Raw genomic sequence first — 14,089 nt, 5'->3', positions numbered from 1 at the left:
AAGGTCGATAAATATCGATGCTTTATCGATGTCAGTATATACAGACCTTTACCAGCATTAGTATATACCGATGCTTATATAACGATGCACATTTTTTGATGCTAATAGCAATGTAAATACCGACCTTTTTGCCCATTAAAAGAAAACATTTTAGTATAAAAAAGGTCAGTATTTGTGTCGAAAAACGGCTTGTACTTTGTAGTGGAGCTTATGGATTGATTCTTCCAATTCTTGTCACTCCAAGTTTAGTGCTGCATGGGCTTTGTCACTAGTTCCTTGTTTTGCAATTGGAGATCATGCATACTACTATGCATTGCCACAATAGTAATATTTCCCAAATGTGCTAGTTCTTCTACTTGGGCTCTCTACACCTCGCTTGCTTGCATAGCCAATGTCTGAGAATGGTTCAATTAATTGCAATAATCGAGCAATCCAGCATGTTGTTACCAACAAACCAAACAACATCATGCATTGTACGAAAAGGAGGACTCTTTTGGGTGGCACGCCTAAAGGATACAATGTTCCTTCCACCCAAAGGTCAAGATGTTTCTTCCCTTGCAATTGAAGACTGTGGAGCACACTTTGAGGATTTCCACTAAATCCCAAATGGCATGTGCTTGCATATTCAGATTCCAGTTGTAAGTTCACATGGTACTCGTTGATGTCCTCGAATGGTGCCATGAGTACTCAAGGAGAGGTATTAGTGTTACAAGGTGAAACATAGGGGAGAGCAGGAAGAGGAGAAGCTGGCAAAGAGGGAGCAGTGAGAGGGAGGGAGTAACAGGGAAGAGGGAGGAGGAGAAGCAAGTCAGGGCAAGAGGAAGAGGTGGAGGCAGTACAAGGCATAGGCTCTTTTTTGACAAAAATACCGACGTTTTTTACACTTTTTTTTTTTGACGAGCGCAAAAGGTCATTATTTACATCGCTATAAGCATCGAAAAAGAACGGTCGCTATATAAGCGTCACTATATAAACATCGCTATATAGTGACACTGGTAAACATCCTATATAGTGACAATTAACAGAAGCTAAAAAAAACATTAGTGGGGCTAAAGAGGGCCACAGCAAGCCCTGTTTTTTTCCACTAATTTTTTTAATTTAGTAATTATAAAAAAAAGTTTTTAATTACAAAATTTCCCTTGTGGAAAGGGTGATACACAATCGCTCAAATGAACCAATCAAGCGACAGAAGCATATACATGTTGAAGATATACAACATTGTTTGTTACAAAATTACCCTTTCGAAAAGGGTGATCCAAAATCGCTCAAACGAGCCGATATACAAAAGCATATACATGGCGAAGGATATGCAAAGTACTACTACTACTACTGCTCATCTAAATCATTGTCGTCCTCCTCATCCTTGTCTTGCTGGCATGATTCTTGGCCCTCGTGAGCTATGCCTGATCCTTGGCCCTCGTGAGTTGCACCTTATCCCTAGCCCTCATTGAAGCCATGTAAGCCTAATCCCTCATCATCACCACTCACCTCTACTGATGGGATGCTTGAGCTTTGATTCTAAGAGTGAAACCATATTAATTGGAAATAAGATTGGAACTTAAAGAATAAAACAATTTAAAAAGTGAGATTACAAGTAGGAGTAGACTTATACCGTGCGAGCAGCCACCTCAGCCCAATCGATCATCGCTCCCATTGCCTCTTGCTCAAAAAACCACGGTTTTGTTCCTATGCGAAACGCATGTCTTGTCTCTGTGTTTGTAGGAAGGCAACCCATCGTAGCTTGCTATGTGCCCAATTTATGAGGGTTGGATAAAGTGCATGCAATATGTAGTAAAACAAATAGAACAATACATTAAATGAGAAGAAGTAGACTTACCACCGTTGCCTTGAACACCAACCGTCTGCCTGCACCAAAGTGCAAAGTACCTACGGCGTCCAACCGTCTCCTCCTAGCCCTCCTCTGACCCTCAAACATTTCAGGATGGTCCCTGTTCTGCTTCTTGAAAAACTTCCAATCAGCTTTGTCTACCCAGCAGGGTTTAGCCCTCCCCTTTGCGATGGAAGTACGCAAGGTTGACCTACGATGCTTCAAGACGAAACCCATGCACTCTCGCATGTAATTCTCATTGAACTCTTAATTTGGGGGGTTAAGGTATTTTGCTTTCAATTCATCGATGATTGCTTGCTTCTTTTAGTCATCTTGATACCGCCAGTTAGTAGCTATGCCACTCCTGAAGTGGTAGCTCATCAACCGCCTCATAGTGGCCATCACTATTGTGCCCTTTTTATCTTCTATTATCTCTCTAGCAGTCGTGATTTGATAGGACAAGTCCTCAATCGGGTAAGGAGGACTCATAGTAGTGGTAGAGTCAAAGCATGTGGTGCTTGTGCGAGCGCTTCTAGAGCGAGGAGTAGTAGTCGGAGTAGGAGAGGGCAAGGGACCTGACTAGTACTGGGTCTCGAGACCAAGTGGAGACCTGTAGGGATGTGAGTGTGTTGACTCGTCTACATCTCCCGAGTCAACACAACATAAGCGACCCCTTCTACTTTTCCTTCCCTTACGATGGGCACGCCCAGGTGATGACCCCTCAGTCAAAGGGTCTAGAGAGGACAGCTGGGCAGTAGGTCCAGCTGTTGGTGTAGGTGAGGGAATTGCTGAGGTCCTCTGGGATAGCAGAGAGAAGAGTCTTGTTGCCTCCTCATCAGTCATCTGTGCCACAAACTCGTCGAGACTCCCGACAAAGCCATGGGCTACTAGCAAAGGAGTTCCCTGAGGGTTAGTCATAGTGCTACATTAGAGTGGAGTCAGGCCAGGGGTAGTCACAAGGATAGGCCCTTGAGGTGTCGCCTGAGGGGAATCAAAGTCCTCTGCAGAATAGAGATCATGATGTCTCCTCCTACTAGGGTTTTCGTACTCGTCGGACGTGCGACGTGATCCCACGTCTTATGTAGACACAAACACGAAAACAGAAAACAAAAAATAAGAGTGGGTAAGAAGCGGAAAGCATATGAGGGAAAGCAAACATAAGCAAAAGAGAAGGAGAAGCATAAGAGAAGGAGAGGGGAAAAGAAGGGAAATAAAACGGAAAAAGAGATTGAAAGAGGGGAAAATAACCAAATATGCATAAGAGAAAAAAGAGAGAATAAAGATGCATAAGAGAATACATTGAGAAAGCATATGCTTATGCTTATGCATAAGCATATGAGCATAGGCATAGGCATAGGCATAGGCATAGGCATATGCTTATGAAAAGAAGAGAAAAAGAGAGGGAAAAAGAAGAGAATGAAAGGAGAAGGAGATGGAGACATATGTTCATGCATAAGCATAAACATAAGAGAAGGAAGAGGGAAAAAGACCATAAGCATAAGAAAAAAGGAAAGAAAGCATATGCTTATGCTTATGCATGAGCATATGAGCATAAAAGAAAAAGAGAGAAAGCTTAAGCATAGGCAAATACATATGCTTATGAAAAGAGATTGAAAGAGGGGAAAGAGGAGGGAAAAGAGAGAGGAAAAGAGGAGAAGGAGAAGGAGAAGGAGACATATGCTCATGCATAAGCATAAGCATAAGAGAAGGAAGAGGGAAAAAGAGCATAAGCATAAGAGAAAAGGAAAGAAAGCATATGCCTATGCTTATGCATGAGCATATGAGCATAAAAGAAAAAGAGAGAAAGCATAAGCTTGTGCTTATGCATTCCTCTCTCTTTCCCCTCTTTCAATCTCTTTTCATAAGCATATGTATTTGCCTATGCTTATGCTTATGCATGAGCATATGCTTATGAAAAGAGATTGAAAGAGGGGAAAGAGGGGGGAAAAGAGAGAGGAAAAGAGGAAAAGAGATTGAAAGAGGGGAAAAAGAAGAGGGAATAAGGGAAAGAGAGGGAATAAGGGAAGAGAGGGGAAGAGAGGGTTCCTACGCCCATCAATGCAGCTAGCGCTTTAAGCGCTAGTTGCAGGCCAATGCAAAGAACAAAAATAACAAAAGGAGAAAAGAGGAAGCACTTTCTTACTTGGAGTAGTCCCACTCAGTGTTTTGTGGACTGGCCCTACACAAGAGAGGAAACATACTATTTTTCAAATAACTAGTTAAAGGAAGGACGAGTTCAGAGAAGCAACTTCTCAAAGGGATTGGATTGAGGAGACAAGCATAAGCCTACAAACAAGGAGAAAGAGGAGGAAGAGAAATACCAAAAAGAGAAGAGGTGAATCTTCTTTCTTTCACCAAATCTCATTTTTTGTCCTTAACCTCTAAAAGTCAAGCATGAAAACTAGCACATAGCCTTACCAATATAAGGAGAAACATGCTTCAATACCCACAAAATGAAATCTCACAAAAATGAACCTACATTGCTTAAAGAGACTCACCTTCTTGAAAAACTTCTTTTCACACAAGCAGAGAGGGAGAAGGATAGAGAAGGAGCACAAGTGTTAGGAGAGGGGCTGGGTAGGGGTGAAGAGTGGAGAATAGAGAGGAGGAAAGCGAGGTCATCGAATATATGGTGGGAGGTCTAGAGATTTTTGCTTTTTCGGCCGCAATAGAGATGTCAAAGATAGCAGAAGATAGCATCACGTGGGGTTTCGGGTTTAAGCCCCCAATGTCACTATATAGTGACGTTGGTCAGTCGCTATATAGTGATGTTCATTTCCAAAAAGCATCGCTATATAGCGATGAAACAAGACAAAGCATCGCTATATAGCGACAGAACAGGGCAGGGAACTTATTGTTAAAAGAGAGAAAAGAAGCTCATGGGTGGCTATTTTTTGGATCTTAATAGATTTCCTTGCAGCTCATGTTGTGATTTTAAAAGTGTGCAGATGGAAGGGACAAGTGGAAGCTCGTCAGATGATGCACCAATGCCCGGGATCACAGAGTGGCTTACGGAGAGGTTGTATTATCATTGCACTCATTGCAAGCGAGAAGTACGACATCAACGTCATATTATCATGCACCACTTATGGATGTATGGGGAGGAGCCCGAACCAGTACCCACCGTTGGTGTTGCACATGGTGATGGATCATTAGTAAGTCAATGCTATTTGAGTGGACGGTTAATATTGGATACCATTATGACACGAAACCTTGAGATAAGATCTTATGTTTACATGAAATCTTGAAACAAGATGAGGAGGGTGGCGAGGGTGCGCATATACCTTCATACTTTGAGCAAGACTATAGTCTCTCACATGTTAACGAGGGTATGGTGGACATGATGGATTCTATTTTTAGGGGCACTATATCATATGTACATGTGATATCACAGTCTAAGGTCAAAATGCGAGAGTTGCAATCAACACAATTGTACGAGGGTGCTAGGATGTCTAAACTACGGGCTTGTCTCTCAATCTTAAATCTGTGAGCAAACTATGGGTGGTCGAATACAAGTGTCTCGGCCTTAATGAGATACGGTCCCCGCATTAATTTGACTCATTATTTGGATATTGTTTGTTTCGAGAATCATCATGTATGTTTGAGAATCATCATTATTTGAAGCCTATGTATGTTTGAATTGTGACTCTCTTTTATCATTCTCTCTTTTATCCTCTCTTTTCGTCTCTTTTCTCCTCTCTTTTTCTCTTTTATCTCCTCTTTTCGTCTCTTTTCTCCTCTCTTTCCTTCTCTTCTTTTCTCTTTTATCCCCACTTTTTCTCTTTTCACTTTTTCTCTTCTTCTCTCTTATCTCCTCTCTTTTTCTGTCTTTTTTCTCCTCTCTTTTTCTCATCTCTATTCCTCTCTCTTTCCTTCTCTTTTTTCCCACATGAGGCTTCAATAGCTTACCATTGAGCAAACAAATACATACTTCTATCACTCTAATTCAAAGAATGCAGGAGTCTGTAAATGTTTGCTCAATGTCAAGTTGTAGGATTCTAAGCTTGCTCAATGTCTTATAGGTATTCTAAGCTGTAGGATTAGTGACATGACTTCTTTGTTGCTTTGAGGATCATCATTATTCGAAGCCTATGTATATTTGAATTATGATAGGTTGCCCCAGAAGATGTTGCCTGCACCAAATACCATGCCCACATCAAGAGATGAAGCAAAGATGATGCTAACAATGGTGGGTATGGATTATGATACGATCCATGCTTGCCGTTATGACTGTATTCTCTTTCGTCATGAGCATGGAGATTTGGATAGTTTTCTGAAGTGTTGGGAACAACGATATAGAGATGACTTACAGGGTGAGCAGATACCGGTAAAGTTCTTGAGACACTTTCCCATCATTGCAAGAATATAGCACATGTTCCGATGCAAATCCATAACGAAGTTGATGACATGGCATGCATCTCCTCGGTCCACTAATAACACATTGAGGATTCTCGCAGATTGTGTAGCTTGGAAGCACATAGACAATCAGTGGCCGGACTTTGCGAGAGAGCCACGCAACTTACATCTTGGCCTTGCCATGGACGGCATGAATCCTTTCGGGTTACGCTTGACATCTTGGTCGACATAGCCTAGTCTTGGTGAATTACAATATCCCACCATGGCTAACAATAAAGAAGGGACACCTCATGCCTGCACTACTTGTGCCAGGGAAGTATAAGGCCAAAAATATGGACGTGTACATGGCACCTTTGATAGAGGAGTTACAAATCTTATGGAGAGGAGTGCGAGTCTTTGATATTTTCATTTAAATGGAAAATTAGTTGACTTTTATTTAGTGTATTAAAAGGAGGTTTTAAAATCATTTGTGTTTGATTTTAGAGAATAAGCACAAAACACTCACTTGATATCTTGGAGCATTTACAAGGTTTTACCCATCTGCTTGAAATTTTGTGGCAATGAAAGACTTTATTCATTAAAGATTACTAGTACATGGATATATGCTTTACCGATGGCGGCATTGATAGGGCTTTAGTCCATCATCGCATTCATGTAGTATGATTAAGGTTACCTCGACGTTCAAGCAGAATTCCAAAATGCTCTATGAGATAGCAGCAAGAGAGCGAGGAACCGGGATAGCGTGGAGGATATTAGCTTTGAAGATGACTGTACCCATCCTCTCTGCGACGAAATCAGGGCTCTGAGCTTCTTGTTGCCCGCCCGGGAGCTGCCAATCGAAGCAGTGAATCAGATTAGAAAGCGCCAGCTCCAGCATCGCCATCCCAAAAGTCATCCCTGGGCAGCCTCTTCTCCCTGTCCCAAACGGTATTACCTCAGTGCACTTCCCCGTTACGTCTAGCTCCGGCCTCCCCTCGAACCTCTCTGGCCAGAATTCCTCCGGTTTCTGCCACACCTTTGGGTCCGTCGCTATCGCCCAGGCATTCACCAACACCCTCGTTCCCTTCGGTATCTTGTATCCTGCCAGCTCGCAGTCCTTCATCGCAGCATGAGGTACCAGTAGCGCCAGCGGTGGATGCAGTCGTAGCGTCTCCTTCAACACCGCATTCAGGTACCCTAGCTTAGGTATGTGAGATTCGTCCACCATCCTCCCGCCTCCCACCACTGCGTTCAGCTCGTCTCGTAGCTTCTGCATCGCCCTAGGGTTACGCAAGAGTTCCGATAGCGCCCACTCCAAAGCAGCTGACGTCGTGTCTAAACCAGCACCAAGCATTTCCTGTGAAGAAAAAGCTATGTTAACAGCTCCTAAAAAACGTTGCTGAAGGATGCATCAGAATCAACGAAAAACCATGTCGGAAGGTTGGATACAGAACAATTTGGTCAACCTCCAAACATTCATCCATAGGCTGGTCGTTTTGCCTACAATGGGAACCTATAACAGTATTTTCTACATCTCAATTCAAGGTTGAGCACTTCCTTTGCATAGGGACGGCTCTAATTGGTAGCGACAGATACAGACCTAGTCCCTCAAGATGGAGTCCTAGCCAGGCGCATATAGTCTCCAGGAGAAGAAGTTCAGATTGAGCTCAAGCGCAGACCCAGTCCAAGCGCAGACCAAGCTGAACTGCTGTTCGTTACGGTCGATGTCATGGAAATTTATGCACAATATCTCTTGCCAGGATCATGGACCACCAGTCTCGTAATATTGCAACCACCACAGATACAACCAATGAAGGACTTATTGATTGCGGATATGCATATGAAGGATGTCCTGGAGTAGGAAAGGGAGTTTGAGAAGCGCATGATGCGAGTGACACGCATGCAAGAAGATGCATTGGAGACGGTGTTCTTAGGCACAGATGGGAGTTCCAAGCCCATAAAGATCAACACACTCCTAAAAGAGGAATTCAGAAAGGAGTTAGTGGCACTGCTCACAGAGTTTGTGGATGTGTTCACTTGGGACTATCCAATATGCGGGGGTTGGACCCAAAATTTTACCAGCACTGCGTAAATCTGAAGAAGGATGCCATGCCCATCAAAATGCACCAGTACTGCATGAATCCGCATGTGGCAAAGCAGGTAAAGACCATACTAGAGCGGTTCCTGTAGGTAGGATTCATTGCACCAATTGAGCAATCAGAGTAGATTTCTCCAATCGTGATCGTGCCCAAGAACCAGAAGATATGGATCTGTGTCGACTACCGAAAACTTAATGCTACTATCGTATGGGATCTGCCAAATTACCTAACCAGGAATCAACGAAATCCGTTGGCACTAAGAAGCTGCGGATTCGAAGTGGTGGTTGATCAGGTCTACCATAGACATTTGGTGGATGTTCTGGTCCGATGCATACTTTCGCACGAGCAAGAAGCTGTGCTCATGGAGGCACATTGCGGAGTGGCAGGTGGGAGAAATCACGACCAAGAAGGTACTGCAAGCGAGGTTGTGGTGGCCAACACTACAGAAAGATGCCTACCGATTCGCACTATGATGTGATGTATGTCAATGGTTGGGGCAACCTTTGGATCAGGACCGGATGCCCATGTTGCAATGAGCAGGACGACTATAGAAAATAGCAGCACCAAGAACCACTCTTACCACCAGAATGCCTTTCATCGTGTCTTTCCCGATTTCGTCAGAAAGTAGAACAGCGAGAAAGTCATTTTTGTTGTCTGCCGTTTGGTCCACTTTACGCTCAGCAAGAATATCCTCCAAGACGGTATCTGCTTCTTTGTGTAGCCTCCGCAGTTGCTGCCTTAACTTCCAATCCATCCAACCAAGGAAAGGAATGTATTCACCGATCAGCGGCGTGTGAAATACCTCACTGGCCTCTTGCAGAATGGTGCTAAGCGAGCGATCGTTGTGATAAAACGCTTCGCTTAGTTTTTTCGTGAAGAGAACGCGACCCATGACATTTTCTGAGAGCATTTCTAGGCTATGCCTCATATTCACAGCAAACTTCCCGTTTTGACTCCTCTCGGCCATGTTGTGGAGCATGGACTTAATCTCTTCCATCCTGACACCATTAAACTCGCGAATCCTCTTTGCGGTGAAGAGTTGGAGAGTGCAGATTCTACGCAACTCTCTCCACCGGCTCCCATAGGGCCCTAGGACGACACTGTTCTCCTCACCATAGTGGGAGAACTGGAATATCTGAAAAGATGGTCGGGTGGCAAAAGACTGATCCTGGGTGACGAGGACCTCTCTGGCGAGCTCAGGGCTAGAAACCACGACGTGAGACAAGAAACCGAATCGAAGGTAAAGCAAGGGGCCGTAACGGTGGGAGAAGCGGGCAAGGGTGCGGTGTGGGAGAAGGAGGCCGCCTGAGAGAAGGATCTGAAGGGCGTTTCCGATGATGGGAAGAGGGGGGGGACCGGGAGGAAGCCTAGCTGCAGAGGATTTGGAGAAGCTGTTAACGAAGAAGACGACGGAGAGGAGGAGGAGGAGGAGCAGGAGGACAGCACCCCAGGAAATTGATATCGCCATAGCCAGCATGCTGCACGTTGAGCTTGAACATGCACTATTGGATCAATATATAAGATCGGGGGTGTCAACCTTCAGATTTAATACCTGTAGGACAAGAAAGCGGCTTAGCGCCCACTTTAATAATTTCACATGGCATTCTCGAAAGTTGAGACCATCGCATATGGCTTTTTGCTTTCTAGTCATAGTTTAGCACCTAGAACTTTCGACTTTACATAACTTCGCATGGGGGTCTGCAAATGTTCATGCGGTCTTGCAAGGGGGAGGGATTACTTGTTGCAATTACCTTCAACTTTGAATAACTTCAAATAGGGATCAACAAATGGGAGGGATTACAAGCATCCATGGGGGAGGGATTACTTGTTGCAATTACCTTCAACTTTGAATAACTTCAAATAGGGATAAACAAATGTTCATGTTGACTTATAGTAGGGAGGGATTACGAGCATGGATGTTTTCATCGAAGGTACGCTTACATATTAATATAAATCTTGGCAAAAGTTTATCATCTAGTTTATTTCGTTTCACAATATTAATAGATATAGTACATTTTTATACATTTAATTTTGAATTTATAAGGAAAAGATGTAAATCCTGACAAAAATTTAAATTTTTTTGCATAAAAGTTTCAAATCTTGGCAAATGTTTCCAACATTTTTTTTTTAAATGGTAAACAAACTTTCGACACCAATCTAAAAGTTTCAATCCTTAGTGAAACTAACATGAAAAAATCATCCATGATCATTAGTCATTGCACAGAAGTTGTTGAATGCCTTAAAGAGAGAAAAAATCAAACACTATGCACTATGCAAAGGTGAGACCTTCTCATGTGGGTTTTTACTTGCTAGTCAACAGATTAACACCTGGGGTCAACAAATGTTCATACGGACTTGCATGGGGAAGAGATTACCTTTGCAATTAGTCATTGTATAAACTTTCCTGAAAGCTCGGGGTTTCACCTCACAAAATTTTTTTGTACCATGTGCATTCAAAAGGAGGGGTATTTTAATTGAACTTTTTGAACAAATTTAACAGGATTACGATAACAGGAGGCTTTTTTATTTCAAAAATTTTTTTAAATCACTTAGTTCATAAGTAAAGAGGGGTGTTTTTATTGGGAGAGGAAATTTAGTCTAGGTGTTTTTTTAATATCCCTTGAATGCACGTGATACATAGGGTTTCTTAGTAGTGTATCCCCTCGAGCTTGAAAGGTTGAATCCCTTAAAGAGAGAAAGAATCAAGCACTATGCACTATGCAAAGCTAAGACCATTAAATGTGGGTTTTTACTTCCTTGTCAGTGGGTTGGCACCCAAAACTTTCAACTTTAAATAACTTCACATGGGATTCAATAAATGTTCATGCGAATTTGTAGAGGGGAGAGATTACCTTTGCAATTATTCATTACATAGACTTCATTGAATGCCTTAAAGAGAGAATGCAAACTTGAGACCATTACATGTGGGTATAAATACCTTAGGGCTAGTAAGCAATTTAGCACCTAGAACCTTCAACTTTAAATAGCTTCACATGGGGGACAACAAATGAGTGAGTACCTTTGCTAGTAGTCATTGCATAGACTTTGATGAATGCCTTAAAGAGATAAAGAATCAAACACTATGCACTATGCAAAGTTGAGACAATCACTTGTGGGTTTATACTTGCTCATCAACACTTTAGCACCTAGCATTAGGGGAGAAATGGGGTCTCAAAAGGGCCTCCAATTAGTGTTTCATTAGGGGAGAATTGGGGTCTCAAAAGGGCCTCATAAGGAATGGATTAGGGAATGCTTAGTGTGCTAATGCAAGGGGCTGTTATCTCATTGTTGCAAAGCTATAGTCTACTAGTAATCAAAGATTGATTAGGATTGGCAAGCCTAAATTCTCTTCTGATTTCCAACAGTTGGGTTAAGCCCACATTTGAGCCCACCTCTCCCCCCCATCAATGAGGGGGGGGGGCACTTTTTGAAAATTGAATTTCAAATTTTGAATCTCCCTCCCTCCCTCTCTCTCTCTCCCTCCCTCCCTCTCTCTCCCTCCTCCTCCTCCCTCTCTCCCTCCCTCCCTCGCTCCTCTATCTCCCTCTCCCTCTCCCTCCCTCTCCCTCCCTCTTCCTCTCCCCTCCTCCGTCTTGCTCCTCCTCCCTCCTCCCTCTCCCCTCCTCCTCCTCCTTCTGGCTCCTCCTCCCTCCTTTCTCTCCCCTCCTTCTCCAGTCGTCCAGGCTCCCTCTCCTTTGCTCCTCCCTCCTGCAGAATCTCTCCCCTCCTCCTCCCTCCTATAGCAGCTCTCCCCTCCTTCTCCCGTCTACAGCAATTCCTTCCCTCCCTTCTACACGTGTCGCCCTACTCTCCTCCTCCTCTTCCTCTTGCCCTCATCTATTTCTCCTCCTCCCTCTTCCTTGCTACTCTCTCCCTCTCACTGCTCCATCTTTGCTAGCTCTCCCCTACATTTTAGCTTGCATCACTAATACCTCTCTTTGAGTACTCATGGCACCATTCGAGGACATATCCAACAAGTACCATGTGAACCTACAACTGGAGGCAGAATATGCAAGCACACGCCATTTGGGATATACTAGAACTCCTCAAAGTGTGCTCCATAGTCTTCGATTGCAAGGGAATAAGCATCTTGACCTTTGGGTGGATGGAAACTTGTATCCTTTAGACCCTGCCACCCAAAAGAAACCTCCTTTTCATATAGTGCATGATGTTGTTCGGTTTGTATTGGCAAAGGACATGCTCGATTGCTCGATTATTGCAATCAATTGAACCATTCTTAGACATTGGCTATGCAAGCAAGCGAGGTGCAGAGAGCCCAAGTAGAAGAACTTGCACATTTGGGAAATATTACTATTGTGGCAATGCATAATCATATGCAAGATCTCCAATTGCAAAACAAAGAACTCAGTGACAAAGCACATGCATTGGACTTGGAGCAACGGGAATTGGAAGAATCAATCTAGAAGCTCGCTGAAAACAAACAAGATTTGGAAAGGTCAAGTTCAATGTGCTGTGGAGAAGGAACAAGAGAAGTCGATAGAATGAGTACAAAAGTTGAAGAGAACACCTTTGGGACTAAAGGAGAGGAAAAGATAATTGCAATCTATGGATGCATTGTCAACCAATAGTGGTGCCCGAAAGAGAAGAATAGCAGCTGCAAGGTTAGTTCCCCAAATTTTCAATGAAATTTCTTACTCCAAAATATTCATGGTGTTGCATTGTTCCCACTAAGACTCATTTGTTCTCTACTTTAGGAATTTCATGCATTAGGGGAGAATTGGGGTCTCCAAAGGGCCCCCAATTAGTGTTTCCTAATTTCAAGGGATTAGTGAGGTATTTGAGGTGTACCAATTGGAGTGCTCCTTTTTGTGGGGCAATGCCATGTTGAGGTGGAGGGTGGGCAGACCTGTAAACAGCCCCTATTGGTTACTCCTCTTACACCAGAGACCACTCAAACCATCCCCCCCCACCTCAACCCATGCTTGACCCTTCTCCCATATGCACCTTCCCCAAACAAGCCTACAAGTCATTCAAGAGGCAATGGGCCCTTCTGGGCGAACTTTTCCCCCCTCTCAGCTTGTTACAGGCTTGCCCCCTCCTCTTCTTTGGTCCAGCTCCATTCTCCCTCCATTTTTCAAATGTGGAAACTCATTTGGCATCTTCTCTACCCCCTCCTGCTCTAGTGCACTGTGTTTCTCCCTCTCCAGCACCTCCTGTAGTAGCTGCTCATTCTCTCTCCATTCCTAGCTACAACACCTCCTATAGCAGCAGCTGCTCATCCCCCTCTGCTCTTTCTTCCTCCATTCCTAGCTACAATACCTCTTGTAGTGGCTGCTCAACCCCCTCTGCTCTTTCTCCTTCCATTCCTAGCTACAACACCTCCTAGAGCAGCTGCTCATCCCCCTCTACTCTTTCTCCCTCCATTCCTAGCTACAGCACCTCTTGAAGCTTCTCTCATTGTTCAATTGCACCCTCTATACCTTCTCCCTCTCTCTCCCTCTATCGAAGCTATTCTCTCCCTCCAAGCTGCACTTTCTAGTCCACTATTGCTATTGTGACCTCTGCACAAGCATGGTGAGGAGACCATACATTTACTCTGTGTCCCACACCAACAAAAATGCACTGGGTGAATGGGTGCCTTGCACCTACAGCTTGAATGATTGGATAGTCATGAGAGGATCTGCCAAGGTTCCACATAAGCTTACCAAGAGCAAAAGAGGTGATCTTTTGCATGAATGGAAGGGCCACATCATGAAGTTCAAGCTTAGGAAGAAAGGATTGCTTGAAAAGGTGCAACACATCTACATGGGGAACGACATGCGCCTTCCTCCATCAAGCAATCAATCGACAATACCATCGCATTATA

At 43.7% G+C, this 14,089-nt stretch overlaps 1 pseudogene across 1 annotated transcript; it reads right to left on the bottom strand.

The window, feature by feature from the left end:
* Window positions 1–6,887: 6,887 nt before the first annotated feature.
* Window positions 6,888–9,730, bottom strand: LOC147902536 (cytochrome P450 71AU50 pseudogene; annotated as a pseudogene). The gene is made up of 2 exons (XR_015540906.1): window positions 8,843–9,730; window positions 6,888–7,520 (listed from the first exon to the last, which is right to left on the bottom strand). The product of XR_015540906.1 is annotated as a cytochrome P450 71AU50 pseudogene (transcript).
* Window positions 9,731–14,089: the final 4,359 nt, after the last annotated feature.

This window comes from Dipteris shenzhenensis, chromosome 4 (genome assembly GCF_047967505.1).
Source record: "Dipteris shenzhenensis isolate YYH24624 ecotype China chromosome 4, Dip_SZ_1.0, whole genome shotgun sequence".
Taxonomy (NCBI): domain Eukaryota; kingdom Viridiplantae; phylum Streptophyta; class Polypodiopsida; order Gleicheniales; family Dipteridaceae; genus Dipteris; species Dipteris shenzhenensis.
This window is presented reverse-complemented; position numbering and strand designations above follow the sequence as displayed.